We start from the raw sequence: 12,679 nt of genomic DNA, 5'->3' as shown, positions 1-12,679 counted from the left end.
AGAAAAAGTGCTCAGGATCCATATGACGGGGAACAGAATAGCATTGTGCTGATGCAGGCAGAGCCCTAGTGTTAAAGCTGATGCCTAGACACGTATCAGAGCTTACTATGGTGGCAACAGCAAAGATCTGAGTCCCCAAAAAGACTCCAGCTTCTTCCCCTGCCCTCCACCCACTCATGACCCTGTCCTCCCATCTGAACTCTTTGCTGAATCCCACCAGCAGATAGCTGGGGAACTTGGTGTTCAGGTGAAATATGCCAGCTGATGGAGCAACTGGTACCCTGAAAACTTGCCTTCACTGAAGAAATTAATCTTCTCCTCTACATAGATCCTAATTTCATCACAACTTTCTGTCCTTCTGTCAAATGTGATTGCAATGGGCAGTGAGTCGAAAAGCTCCTATGAAAGATGGCCTAAGAGAAAGGTAGTAAAATCCAGCTTTTTTAGGAGGTTAGTGAAGTAATGGTAAAAATAATCAGTTTGCAAGCTCTTAAGTTGCAAGCTATGAAATGCAGACATACATACTGATTTTTAGTTAGGAAAAGAAGGCCATCCTTTAAAAAAGGTGGAAGAGCAATATATATGCATGTGAACGCATATGCACATAGGCAAAAAAGGTGGAATAACTTCAAAACTGACAGATTTTGGTGCCGAAACCCGGCAGGATTGCCAAGGGAAGATTGTTTATATAACAACTGCCTCACTTATCTATTTGTTTTGCTAACCTGGGAACATATAACAAAAGCATGGCAGTTTGCCCGGTTCTGGTGGGTGTTCCTGTAATTTTACTAACAGTTTTGATAGGATGTGGAACTTATCCCTTAAAGGACATAGAAGGGGAAAAAAATCAATTTTTTTCTCTTTTTAATTTTGACATAGAGGGCCTGGTAATGAAAGGACCTGCGATTCTTACTAATCCTTACCTGAGTTTTCTGGCTATATTACTGCTTATAACCAATGCTCTTAAAACATTATGGGGAGTGGGGAAGGTAGTGTTGTTGTACTAGCACAAAACTAACCTCGAGAGAGAATTTACTGGGATGTTTTCTAAAGGGGCCAGTTCCTGGGTGGCAAGGGATGTGGATGAATTTAGGCAGGTTCTTAGGTCGTCTAACACCCCCTGTTGCTTGGGACTTCACATCAGAACAAGTATTCAACCCCAACAAACTCACATGTCGTTTGATGGAAGGATGCCTTGCCTACCCTGATCAAAACCAGCAACTTCTCACCCTGTACTGGGGCCTGGCCTGTGCCTATCGAGCTGCTGTTCAATACTCTAAAAAGACTATGACTGAGCCAGGGAAAGCTGACCGAACCTCCCAAGCAGCTCCGCCGCCGCCCCCTGTGGGAGGGCAGCGGCGAGCTGGCCCGGGCCTCTCGGCACCTAGCCCGGAGCAGGCAGCAGCGGCCCCTGCGAAGGGGTGGCCAGGGCCAGGGTTGGGGCTGGGGCCGGGGCCAGGGCCGAGGCCGGGGCCGCAGAGACAGGCCCTGCAGCTCCCCCCCGGGCCCGCCCCACGAACAGCTTGTGCTGGAACCGATCCTGCACCGATCCTGGGCTGGTGCGGCCCCGCCGCCTCCTCACCATGGGCGGAGGTGGCTGAGCCGAGAGACGCGGGGGCGCCGTGGCCTAGGCCAGGGAGGCAAAGTGGCCCCGCAGCCCCCGGACTCGCCCCACGAGAAGCCCATGATGGAGCAGATGGATGCATGAGAGAAGACAGTCACCCCTGGGAGGCCCAGTATGGAGTGGGCTCCTGCAGGAGATTTGTGACCCGTGGAGAGAGGAGCCCAAGCTGGAGCAGGTTACTCCCAGGTAAGACTCGACTCATGGCCCTGTGGGGAACCCACATCGGTGCAAACTCATCTGTCAAGGACTGCATCCTATGGAAAACCCATCGAGGTGCAGAGATGCCCTGCACCCCATGGAGGAATGAACTTCGGGACGGCAGATATGGAAGACCTGCGGTCTGGCAGGGGAACGCACTTGGGAGAGGTCCATCAAGGACTGTTTTCCCTGGGACGGACTCCAGAGAACAGGGGAAGGACTCAGAGCTTTAGCCCCCTGTAGCCCATGGTGAAGACCATGGTGGAAGCAGGCTGTCCTCCTGCAGCCCGTGGAAGGGTGACTCACGGGACAGCAAACCTGGAAGACCTGTTGCCCTATGGATGGACTCCTCTCCCTGCACTGATGCAGGGGGAGGAGGGAGAACATGGAAGGAAGGAGAGGTGGTTGGAAAGTGTTTTTAAGACTGTTTTATTTCTCACTCTTTAGCTCTTATCCTGTTAGTACTAAATTTTAGTATTATCCCCATATTGAGTCTGTCTTGCCTGTGTGACCTCTCCCAGCTCTTAGCGATTTTCATGGTTGCCTAGAATCTGGCCAAGGTCAACCCTCAACAATTCACCAATCTTGACTCCTGGAAACCAATACTTACTGTCTCTTCTGAAAAAAAATTAGATGTTCATGAAACTGCCATGGCCTAGGGCTCCGTTCAGTTAAGCAGTGGGTTGTCAATACCAGAGGTGTTTCAGGGTGTTATTCATGTAGCAAGAGCTTCATCTTGACACAAGGGTCAAAGGAGGCACAAGAACACTGTTGCTTTAAACAATCCTCACAGATTGAAGAGGTGAAAGAAGAAGAGGTGAAAGACACTTCCTCCTTTTCTAATGGCACCTTTGCAGTGGTGGGTACTTCTCTGCCCCCACAGAAAGGATCCTGACTAATCTCTTCCCATCCTGGTTGTTGGATCAGACTCCCACAGTGTGAAACCTCTAAAGGTGATACCAGAAGTTCCACCTTGAGCACTCCTGAGGCTTTGATATTGTTTTTCCCTGTGAAGTGTTCTGTGGTGAGTCTTTTTCAGTCAAACTTTGTACTCAAAAGCTTTCTACTGCCTTGAAAAATACTCTCCAGGACATCCATACTTCCCACCCTATCCCAACCCACCCCACTGCAGTGGCAACCTTCAGAGGCTGCTTGTGGGTGGCTTGTACCAGGGGTGTGTGTGGGCAATGGACACTCAGGGATGTTTGAAGTGCAGGGGTCCCATGTGCCTAGGAGGTACGTTTTCACTGCTCCTTTCCCTAGGACTGCTGCATCTTTACTGTGTGTGGCACACACTGGGGCAGCAAGGCTGGCCTGTGAATGCAGAGTAGGCATAACCCCCTGCAATATTCCCTCTTAGCATTTTCCTTGTTAACCGACTTCAGCTTCTTGGGTACATTGATGTATCCAACGAACTCAGAAGTATTTGGCATTATTTGGCAGGAGTTAGCTTGGCTTAGTTGCTTCTTTCTTTATATTTGACTTATGTCTGGACCTACAGGACTCTGCTTATCTATACACGCTGAGCCTAGTTACACAAATGCAAACAGGAAAATGAATAGGTGTATGGTAAGTCAACTCCTGCACAAAACTGGCATTCCTAGTTATTTTGTCATTTCCTAATGGGAAAATAATGAAAAGCAAACCATTAAAGATAATGAAAAAAATCAGGTTGAGAAATCAACCTGAAGTGGATGTTGCCAGCTGTAAAATAATAATCTCTGTGGTATTGCTACATATAGATGATAAACACTTCTCACAGAAAGGAGATAGACAAATGGGATGAGAATTATTTCTGCAGTGAGCTCTCTGATTTGTGAGATTTCTGGGATTTGAATGCTCTGGTTTTTGCTCTTGATGGTAGTTGTTAACTTTTATTTTCCTTCTGTTTTAAAGGTGGAAGGAGTGGAAATGAGCATCATAGTACATATATTCTCTTGGCTTAATCTGATCACAAACGTTACAAGCTCCACCAACTATGCCAGAAGAGGTTGTAAATTTTTGAAGTTAAATGAAGAGATTAGGTTTGCTGAACATGCAAAAGTCTATCATCTTTGCCAGTGAAGAAACTGAGCTATTAAACTATTTGATCCACAACTGTTTGGCCTGAAGTCTCTCACAGACAGGCTGATCTTCATTCTCCATCCTGCTTTTTGCCAGGTACAATTCCCCAAAACAGCTGAACCCCAGAGGAGCCCAAGTTTTCATGACTGGGATCTTTGTGCGCTAAGGTGCACATGGTGGGATTTGTCTCACTTGGTGTTAGCTCTCAGACACAGGGTATGTAATCTAAGCTGGCTGTCCAGCTCTCCCTGTAACCGTCAAAGATACCTGTGAAGACAGCAAGGTGACCTGAGTGTGGGACGAGCACACCAGGTAGGAATGCTGAACCCCTGTCTCCTTTCTCTGGTCATGGAGGCACCTGGATAACTAGCTTCCACCTAACTCCCCATGTTGATCAAGTGGGATGAATTCCACCCAAAGAGCTAACCCAAATGACAGATAGATAAGATGTCTGGATGGGCACCCATTCCAACACCCATGTGTGTATGGGATACACTAGCTATGTCTTTACGTATAAGTCCTGTCTCTGGGAAAGGGCTAACTGTTCATTTTAATTAACTATATATTCCAGTTTCTTAAGAGAACAAGGCTCATGCTCTTTGCTCTGCCTGCCTATCTTCTCTCTCTCAAGCCCTTTTTTATAAGCTCATTTCTCTGACTTCCTCTACCCCTAGCCTCACAAAGATTTAGTTTTCAGATGCCAAGTGGCATTACTTGAACACAAAAGGTGAATTATGTCCATACCCCAGATTCACCTACATCTTATAGGTTAGAACCCCCTCTTAAGAAATGTAGACAGACAGCCTTCTAGGCTGAGGAGAGTACTCAGCCCTTCTCACCCTTTTCCTGGATGAGGGGCTGGAGACACACTATAATGCTGCTTCTTCTTTTGAGAACGCACGCAGGATCACTCTAGAGGAGAAAATACAATGCAGAAAGAATCGTGTCTTGCTGATACCATGCAAGGAGTCTTTCTGCTGTGCCTTTTGCAACCGGATTTGTCTATCTCGCATTGGTCTCTTTAGCCACCAGCGCGCTTGTAGCAAATGTAGGTAGAGTCCTTCCCAAATCTTTGTTCGCGAAGCCTAGCCATGATGATGACTTTGAGCATGAATCTATTACTCACAGTAACTCCTGTAAGTGAATTACAGTAGCTGTTCTTTCTTCTTCTCTGTCACTTCCTCAGACTCCTGCAGAGATGTAGTAGTGAACCCTCAGACTACTGCAGAAATCCTCCTGTTAGATGTTAAAGGCAAGATCTTGAAATGAGTGTACTACTATTTTACACACCTGTAGGTTATTTGTTTCTATCTGCACCATGTTCAGATGTGTTTCTGCACCATGTTGTCACCTGCAAATGCCTAAAGAGCAGATTTCATTAACACACATCTACTTTTTCAACCACAGTCCTTTATCGAAAGAGCTGTGAAAAGATCACCTAGTTCCCAGAAAAAGCTACAAGATGTCCTTCAGCACAACCCCTTGCCATTTCACTTTAAAGCCATTTCTTACTTTCTTTCTACAATTTGTGTGTTTTTCCTTTTTGTGTTTTCCATTTCACCTAATGATTTCCCACATCCCAAGTGCTTCTCAGATGTTTGGACAGCTTCACTTGGATGCAACTACCTTCCTTAAAGCAATCAACCAGCTCTCTTGAAAGCAGAGGTGTTATGCTGGTCTGGTACCCTTCAGCTGGAAGAACAACAAGCTGTTGTTCTTTCTTTCATTTTTCATTAATCATCATATCATTAATCATTCCCTTCCATTAAAATTTGTCATGTACTCTTGCATACTATTACAATCAAGCTAATGGGCCTTTAGATACAAGTTCACTTTCTTAATTAGGGTTACTATATTTACTACAGTTCTCAAGTCATGTGGATTCCTCTCCTTCACAGCTTGACAAAATTATGTGGACTGGCTGCCAGGTCTCCGAGAGTCCTGCAGTGAGGGATTTGCTCCCTGCCAGCTGAGCGCATCCAGCTCTCAGAGTTTTGCATATCCACCAAGGAGGTATTTTCAATTTCCTGACACTCATCCCATATCTGTCCTCCTTTTCTCCAGATTTTAATGTTCTTACAGAAAACCAAAGCTGAGCTCCATTTAATGTTTTCACACACCTACACCAACTCAAATCCTCTCAGTGTAAAAACATCACTTCTTTTCTTCTTGTCTCTAAAATATTTTTTATTTCAATAGCTAAATGACTTTTTTTATTATTTCCTTTTATTATTACTATTTAATTTCCTCTGCAAATTTCTAACTCAATTTGACTTTTGGCAGTGTTTACCCCAGCCCTGTGCTTCCTGGCCTCCAAACCAAAGTTTTCTTTGCTTATTAGCTGTGCTGGACTTTCTAAGGGGATTCTCCATCCATTTTGGTCTGTAGCCCCTTCTTGCAAGTTTTCCTCCTTTCCTCATGAAATGAATTCCAGAGAGTTCCTTGCAGCTTTTATTGAAAATAAATTATAGTTCTCCTTCAACTGAAGTACCTTACAACTCCTTAGACTGATTGGCCTCACTAATCAGTTCACCTTCTGAAAACTGTGCTTTCAGAACCGGTAATCTGACTTGTTTTCATCTATGCCTCCATTTCATCTAAAAGCTTGGCAAATGGCTCAGTTTAGCTCTGAAATTAATGTTAATCTTTCCACTGGCTGTAGAAACTTGGATCTGTCCTGTTTAAATGTTCTCCAGGGCTGAGGGTGTAAACACAACATTATGGGCCATGGTTTCAGCTGCTTTAAATTGCTACAGCTCTGCTGGACTCTGGCCAGTCAAGTGGAGTCTCCCTTGTCTCAGAAGCTGAAGTTTTCATCAAAGTATTTTGGAAGCAACTACAGTCTCTTAAATTACTAGAAAAGAGATATTTTGCCATCTTTCCACAGAAGAAACTGCAATAAAATCTGTGTTCTCACACTGCTTATAGTAGTCTCCAGATTAATTTACTATATCTGTCACAATATATTATCAATGCCTTCCAAGTGCATTACCTCATTTGAGAGCCTCTTCTTTTTGTATGCATCAGATGACAAGAAAAAATCGATGTGGTACAAATAATCTTAGGATTATTTGCATGCCCAGACTCTCCCAGTCCTCCTACTTGTGGTGATTACAAGTTAGGGTTCAGATAACGGCAACAGTAATGAGAGACTGAGATACCAGCACCAATCTTCAAAATCTCTAGTGAGTTGAACAGGGCAGGCTACAAAGGGGCCATAGGCTAGTTATGATATCAAAGTTTGATGAAGTGGTAGCACGCTGAATTGGACAGCAGGATTACACAGTCTGAGAGTGTTAGATCATCAGTGCTTCTTCCCCTCTTCAGTACACTACACCACATCTCTATCACCAGGAGCATCTAAAGATATACCAGAGGAGAGGAGGACAGAGAAGTCAAAAGGATCATAGCACAGGTGAAATGTGCCAGTTACCTATGAGGACATTTTGTATCTTAGGGCAAAATAATACACTTGTGTAAGGTTAAAGGTGAAGTTTTTCAGCAAAAAGTCATAATAATAAAAAAGTCTGTAACAGCTTTCTGCCACCCACCACACCATCCTGATAGTGTGCTGCTACTCATTCAATAATAATACAGTGTTAGCTGGTGCTAAATAGCTGCTTACATTTGACATGCTTTGACTTATTTGCATGTGTAGCTCCTCTGTATTGGCATTTAAACAAAGGGAGGCATGAATTCCAGAATTCAGCTGTTCTTTCTTTCCTGCATCTCCTAACCTATATCTATTATAAAATACATACCAATCTTGTCATGGGGTGCTTGATTCATTGTAATAGGTAGGCTAAGAATGGAAACCTGGGTCTCAGGGATTACTGCCCGGTACAGGAACACAAGTTAGCAAACATTAGCCTAAGAACAAGCTACTTCGTTTTTGACAGGTATTATAGACTACTGAGGAAACAAAAAATCCAGCCATCTTTCTATTTTTAGCTCTCTAATTGACACTGTGCCCCCTTCAGACCAATAGCAAACCTGACTGCTGAATGCTGTGCCGACAGAGAGGGGAGTGCTGTAGGGCAGGAGGAGGGAGCCAGAGGCAGCAGCTGAGAGAGGAAAACAGAGGCAAAGATGAGTACCTCCCCCAAAGGAAGGGGCAGCCCTTTCAGTGATGGATGCCTGCTAAAACTTTCAATATGCTTCACAATAACATCACTGTAGTGATGAATGAACTGAGACTGAGCTAAAGAGAAATAACTGAGCCTGAAAATGTGTCCATTTCCAAATTGTTCCTCTCTTGAGGTATTGAATACTGTTCGATGTTAGACTAGTGCCACTCGAACCATTTGGGACAATCCAACACCAAGCTCAACTCTCCACAGTCAAGTAACTTCTTAGCCTACACTATCTCTCTGGGGCAGTGGTCACACACAATTTTCTAAACATTGAAAATCCTCAAAATACATAGGAGTGTCACCAAAACTCAAGCACCCCTTGATCCTCTATAGTTCATACTGAAGTAATTTCTGACATGGATTGTAGATTATTATTGACGTTGAAGAGCAAACAAACAGGAAACCTCACCCTCTCTTTCTATCTTAAGTGGAAAATATTGCTTCCTCTTTGGAGGAAAAATCCAAGTCCCATATGCATACACAGTAAGGCAAAAAACTCACTGTAATTTATATTTGTGCTATACCAGGTATTTGGGTTGGTTTTTGGGGGGTGGGGTTGCTTGGTGGGGGGTTTTTTGTTTGTTTTGTTTTGCTGTTTTCTGGGGACTTGGCGGGGTTTTTTGTTTGGGTTTTGTTGTAGTTTGGTGGGTGTGGGTGTTTTTTGTTTGGTTTTAATGATAGCACAGGTGCCTAAATAGTAAATTTTAGCCTGCTGACACAGTCTTACTTTTCTCAGTTGCTTTCTGCAGACTCCACATATTCTCTGGGGTTTCTGGGATCCTCAGTTTAAAGAAAGTACTCACTGTACTGTGTGGCAGCACAGAGATGAGGCTTCAGTGCACTGCGGTTCTAGACACTGTTTTTACAGCAGTGTTAGAAAGGTGAATTCTAACCTTTTTGGGAGGGTAAAACACTGTGGGGAAATGGAGAAACTGACATCATTAAGGTTTATCAAACCTAGATAACTTGGGAGGGTGGGAAAATCTGACAAAATCTATTGCTTAATCTGCTGGGTTTATGAGCTTGGCATGAGATATTTAGGGAACTGTTAGTGTGTAAAATGTGAAAGTGGGAATTTAAAAGTCTATTAGGTATTTCTATGCTTCTGTTGATCCGGTGCCTCTTCACTGTTATGCCTTGTAATCTGCATATATCTTAATGCATGTAATATTTATGTATATTCTATAGTTTGCATGGAGTTTAATCTGATATCTTCTGCCATTTAGATCAATCCAGTTTGGAAAAACCAGCAGAACTGCAGTAGTTCTATGCTGGCTGTCACCCACCAACCATCATGCATTTTCTTCCTGCTTTTCAGCCAGAACAAACATTATCAATTCTTTATTTTCCCACACTGGTGCCAGCTGCAGTGCCAGAGAAACATACAGCTCTCAAGGATAGCAAATGAGCAAATGTGTCTCCCAGGCTGGAGGCTCAGCAACAGATGATGACTGGACAGTACTATGCTGAAAGCTTTGGGGAAAGGTTTCCCCAAATCTTTGGAAAGAAGTGAGACCATTGGGGTCTGCCAGCACTCTTAGTGGAGGCTGGGTAGAGGATGTAGCAAGTCCTGGCTAGAGCAATCTTGTCATCCTCTGTTCATAAGCAACTTTACTTTTGTTCTTTCGGCTCAAACAATTGCTTATGGTTTGCAAAGACATGAAAATGTTGATATGCTCTCACATGGTCAGGAAACAACCTTCCTTATTTTACAGTTCACACACAGAGAAAGCGCTTGGAGATGGAACAAGTCATTGCAGCATAAGGCAGGTCGTGCGCTGGCAGTGCATCAGTTGCACTGGGGAAACACTGCATGCTCCTGTCTGGTGGCTGTCTGCAAAAAACAGAAGGTAGGTCTTTGCCTTGGGGAACAGGGTGCTTCTCTCTGTGCCATTATGTGGGGTCTGGAAAGCTGTCTGCAAGCTCATCTGGCCATGGTGGTAGTCTGAAGCCTCCCTATCCATTTCTGATGTCTTTTATTGTCCTTTTCCTGTAGCTTGCTGTGATGTTGCCATGATGCTTTTTACATGAACAGTACTAGTGCAAATTTTATCACCTGGCTTCCCTTGATCAACTAGATGAGTTACCTTGTCATAAAAGGAAATCAAGTTTGACACACTGGACTTTCCCCTCATGAACCTGTACTGGCTCTGACCAATAACTGCATTGTGCTTCAGGTGTTTTTCAATACCTCCCAGAATAATCTTGCCCTAATTTTACCAGTCACTGAAGTGAGACTGACAGGCCTGTAGATTCCAGGGTCACCCTTCTTGCCCTTCTTGAAAATGGGTACAACATTACCCAGCTTCCAGTCAACTGAAGAATCTGGTCCAGATTCCCAAGACCATTAAAAATCATTGAGAGAAGCCTTGCGATGACATCAGCCTGCTCTTTAAGTATTCTCAGATGGATCCCATCAGGATTATTATTGTATTAGTCATTATTAAGCCCTTCTTAGACTGTTGTCATGTTTTTATCCCTCCAGCTGGCCACTAGAAACGAGTACTGAGCTCTTAGCATTGAGGCAGGTCTAAACTCTGACATCGTGGTCAGATGTGATTGGCCCTGACTGGTTAATGACATTGGTGTTGATGCGATGTCAGACACTGGAAAATGAAGGATTCACACATACTCACTGATGTTAACAACTCTTCAGTGGGATGTAGCTATTAAATGAGTGAAAGAACTCTGTCCTGCAGTGATTATTTCTCTCCTGGACCAGCATATGTGACTGTGTGAGAGCAGTTTACACTCATGGGGCCGTACAAGGATCTCATTCCGGCGTAAATTGTGTCTGCTTTGAAGTCAAGGAAATTCCATTAGCAAGGAACAAGTCTGAGATCAGAATCAAACACCAAAGACTTGTGATCTTCCTATTGCTAAGAGGCAAGCATAGAGACTTCATTCTTCAGAGCTTGCTGCTGTGTGAGCTGACATGTTTGCTTTGCATAATTATAATTGACTACAGCCATACCGAAGGAAGGGAGTGGTGATGTTCAATGCTGGCACACACACACAAAAGCCAAGGGCCGGCGCCTGCAGAATATTGATAACGGAATAATGCTGGTTGGCAGAAGGGTGAATGTGTAGCAGCAAATCTCTGAATCTCATTCACATGCACTTTGAAGACCATTGGTACAGCTGGTTATGAAAATGAAAAGAATTATAACTGTGACTCCTGCCTCCTTCCTCCTGAGTTTCTCTTTCAGAACAAATACTATACATGTGCCAAAATACCTACAACAGGTAAAGTGCAGAATGAAGAAGAGATCACCTTTTCATATTTTTTCATTTGTGGATTGTGAAAGAAAACATGGTGTTGTATGACAGCACATGAGGGAGGATCAAAGTCACAGAGGCAAAGCCTAAGATTTAGCATGAAAAGGTCAGGTGCAGTGCTGTCTGAACAGCCTGTTTAAAAAACAGCAGCTCTGGGATTATCAAAAGCTTTACACATCTCTGAGTATCTAAGTTTGAATTCTCTGCCACCCTGTTCCAGCACGGACAGCTCCTGGCAGGTCTCCCACCTTTATGCCCAGTATGGGAAGTGGGAGCCCTTCAAGCCAAGACAGCGTATTTTCTGGACATTTTGTAACTCTGCTCCAAGGATTCCTGGTTCCTGATTGCTCTTCTATTGTGTTAGCTGTCCTGTCAAATGTGACAGTTGGGAGATTTGAGGGAGAGTTTAGTTCTGCCTGCCCATATTTTTTTCCTCTTTTCTTCTCCCAAAAACTCCAGAAAACTAAATGCTGATCTCCTCTCTCTTTTCAGATGACCAGGACCAATGCAAACACCAGATAATGGCTTCCTCAGCTGGAACTCCTCCATCTTGGCAGAGCCACGGCTGCTCACTGATGTTCCCCTGCAGGAAGGGACCTCTCTATTTGCAGGATGTTGGTAAAGCTGTTGGAAGCACCACATGCACCTTGTTTGAACTCATCAGAAATAGTTTTTCTGTTGACGTGGGCAGTGAGTATAGATTAGATTATCCTCTAGATTGTTCTAGTGGTTTCTGGGGCTCTGGCTAAAATAGCCTGTTTTGAGATCATTTAAACATAAAGAGCTTTTTAAATTTTCTTTATTTTCCTTGGTTTTGCTGAGGAGTAGAGACTGTCCTTTAGGCTGAAACATCTATTTCTACGGTACTCTCTTCAGGAATTAAGAATGGAGATCTTTATATTATCCCAGTAGTGTGATGTAGAATTGAAGTTATCCAGCTAAAATCAGCTCTTTTTGAAGTTAATTAATTATTTATTTTTCTGAATTATGCTCTAGAGATCCTTGTATTTTCTTACTCCTAAACAAAGTAGTTGTACTGACACCCTCACCTGGCATCCCACTGGGGGGGTATGTACCACTTCCAGTCCTGGTCCATCCCTGGAGAGGCTGAGGAATTCATAGAATTGAGAATCATACAGTGGTTTGGATTGGAGGGAACCTTAAAGATCAACTCTTTCCAACCACCCTCCCATGGCAGGGACACCTTCCACTAGACCAGGTTGTCCAGAGCCCCACTCAAACTGGCCTTGAACACTTCTAGGGGTGGGACATCTATGACTTCTCTGGGCAACCTCTTTCAGTACCTCACTACCCTCACAGTAAAAAATTTCTTCCTAATTACTAATCCAAAATGATTCTCATTTGTCCTATTACTACATGC

At 43.8% G+C, this 12,679-nt stretch overlaps 1 long non-coding RNA gene across 1 annotated transcript; it reads left to right on the top strand.

The window, feature by feature from the left end:
* The first annotated feature begins 1,557 nt into the window (after positions 1–1,557).
* Positions 1,558–12,095, top strand: LOC135407147 (uncharacterized). The gene is made up of 2 exons (XR_010426726.1): positions 1,558–1,810; positions 11,791–12,095. It is a non-coding gene; the product is annotated as an uncharacterized LOC135407147 (long non-coding RNA).
* Positions 12,096–12,679: the final 584 nt, after the last annotated feature.

Source organism: Pseudopipra pipra, chromosome Z (genome assembly GCF_036250125.1).
Source record: "Pseudopipra pipra isolate bDixPip1 chromosome Z, bDixPip1.hap1, whole genome shotgun sequence".
NCBI classification, from domain to species: domain Eukaryota; kingdom Metazoa; phylum Chordata; class Aves; order Passeriformes; family Pipridae; genus Pseudopipra; species Pseudopipra pipra.
Note: the sequence above shows the minus strand (reverse complement) of the source record. Positions and strands in the feature narration are given on the sequence as shown.